This window comes from Myotis davidii, unplaced genomic scaffold, assembly GCF_000327345.1.
Source record: "Myotis davidii unplaced genomic scaffold, ASM32734v1 scaffold133, whole genome shotgun sequence".
NCBI lineage: Eukaryota > Metazoa > Chordata > Mammalia > Chiroptera > Vespertilionidae > Myotis > Myotis davidii.
In genome coordinates this window covers 3,291,566-3,293,933 of record NW_006284732.1, presented here as the reverse complement: position 1 = coordinate 3,293,933, position 2,368 = coordinate 3,291,566, and the positions used below count along the sequence as shown (strand labels likewise).

At 53.4% G+C, this 2,368-nt stretch overlaps 1 long non-coding RNA gene across 3 annotated transcripts in view; it reads right to left on the bottom strand.

The window, feature by feature from the left end:
• Positions 1–7: 7 nt before the first annotated feature.
• Positions 8–2,368, bottom strand: part of LOC102762588 — a 20,531-nt gene continuing 18,170 nt past the window's right edge. For 2 of the 3 annotated variants that reach the window (XR_001512220.1, XR_435230.2), the window contains 3 exons: positions 1,628–1,725; positions 1,066–1,279; positions 8–320 (listed from right to left, as the gene is read on the bottom strand). This is a non-coding gene — a long non-coding RNA (uncharacterized LOC102762588). Of the gene's footprint in view, positions 321–1,065; positions 1,280–1,627; positions 1,726–2,352 lie in introns of all 3 variants that reach the window. The other variant, XR_001512214.1, reaches the window with a different exon arrangement.

Sequence of the window (2,368 nt, the reverse complement as noted above, 5' to 3'; positions counted from 1 at the left end):
CCGCGGCCCCGCCTCCCGCGGCCGCCCCTCGCCCGGCGTCCCGGCCTCCAGCTCTTACCATGCTTGCAGCAAATTGGCCACCTCTGCTGGCATCGGAGGACGGGGTGCACACGGCTCCCGGGCCCGGGCCGCCCCCCCGGACCGCCGCCGCCCCGCTCCTCACGATCAGGAGAAAGCCAGCTCTCAGGAGGCGGCGGCGGTGGAGGCAGCGGCCTAAGCTCTGAGCGTCTCCGCCGTTGCTATGGCAGCGTCCCTGGCCCCGGGGACTGGGAGCAAAGGGCGCGCCGGCCCCCCCTCGTGGTCAGCGAGCGCCCAGGGACCTGTGGGGCCAGAGAAGAACTCCTGGACGAGCCTGAGTGGACACACGCGTCCACCCAGAGAGGGCACCTCCTGAGCGTCCGCTCCCCGGGGTACCACCCTCCCTGGCCTTTGGGCAGGACGTGCCATGTCCCTAACGCCCAGGGATGCACATCGCAGGGCCCTGTGGGTCCCAGTTGCCATATTCAGGTTATTCACTGCTATTTTCGCTTTAGGTTTTGCGATCAGAAATAGCTACTCATCCTTATTTTTTACATCATTTAGAAAACATTAAGCAACGAAACTGTAAAATTAACTGGGATATAGGGGGACTGCCTGCCAAAGGGCACAAAGACACTTTGGAGTATAATAAACAATATTCTATATTTTGATTGTTTTGTTGATTCCCCAGACATGCACATTTGACAGAATTCATCAAATGTATTCACCGAAAATAAGGGTGCATTTTGTATAGGATACCTCAATAAATCTGTGGTGTAGTTAATTGTATTTGATGATATGCTTTCTACATTTCTTACATTAAAGATACTTTTTTAAATGGACTCTTTCTTCTTCTATGGGTTGGCCACCTAAGTTAACATTCTGATAGAAGTACAAACCAAAAAAAACTTCCCCAAATATTTAATACTTTGTCTTTCCAAAAGGATGTATTTTTCAAAATGTGAAGGTAAAAAAAAAAAAAATTACATGGAGGGGAACTTTAACCATCAGCTTTACCATCGGGTTTCACAGGGCTCTGGTATCTACCTTACAAACTTGTGTGGCAGCTGCATTCTGTTTTTTGGAGAGGCTAAAAAATTTCTAGCAGCAACTTGTAGACCTCGGGCCTTTCATTCTTGGGGTCTTCTGAGGGCTGCCTGTGGCTACCACAGAGATCAATGAGCTGAGGAAAAGCCAGACATTCCTCAATCCACCAGGGAGCCCTGGCTTGGACCAACCATCAGGAAAACTTTTGTCTTTCCTAACAGCCAAAGAACAGAGGAAAGAAAAATACAATTCAGGGTAACCAGAAGCATAGCTGTAATGTCCAATATTTTTACCACTTTCCAGATATTGTCACTACAAATAAGCCGACATAAAAGCATCCAGGAAACAAGCATACCCTTCATAGAAACCATACATCCAAATAACATTTAATGGAACTAGAGGGCGGGGGAGGGGGGTAGCTATTACGGATTGACTGCACCCAGCATAAAAGTCTTAAAGATGTAGGTTCTAAGTTTGAGTCTTCCATTTACTTGCTGCCTGGCCTAGAACAAGTTATGTCAGCACTACTAGGCCTCAGTTCAAAGGGGATCAGGATACCGACCTGGCAGGTCTGTAGGCTGTGGACTCCATCCACTGGGCTGCAGGATCAGCGGGAACAAGGGCCGAGGTCTCTCTTGCTCACCGTTATATTCCCAGCACCTAGCATAGGGCAGACAGGCAAGCAGAGGCGTTAAGAATTCGCCGAAGGAACGCGTGGATAAAGAAGGACCATATGAATTAGGTTCTTAAAGTAAATGCCAGCTTCCACCCTTCATCCCTGTATTTTCTGCCGCGCTCTAGGACCAAGCCCTTGGAGCTGAACGTGGGAGACTGTCCACAGGCCCCCACTGCAGTCTAGGGAGGAGGCACGCGGGCCAGAGACACCCATTTCTTTTCGCCGCCGCCACTCTGGTCCCACTCTGGCGCCACGGGGCTGGCCATCCTCGCTCCGTGATTGAATCTGGTCCGCAAGATGGCCGGACCAGGAATGAAGGGGGCACGCTTTCCCGTTCCCTCTCTCCCCCATCCCCCAGCAGGGCCGCCAGCGGGGCAGGCTCCCGAACCCGCAAAGACAAAGGTCGGGAGACGCGGGCTCCTCTGGGGCCTGGGTGTCGCCCCTTTGAAAGCAAATGGGAACGGGGGCTGCGGCAGCCATGCTAGCGGGGTCTGCAGCGCCTCTGCTCACAGCCTGGGGAGCGGGAAGAGGACCCGGCTGCACGGACACCCAGTTGCCCCATCTGCCGCGGACTCCCCGGAGCGCCTGGCGCATCCCAGGCCTCGGCTCACCCCAGCTGCGCGCTCC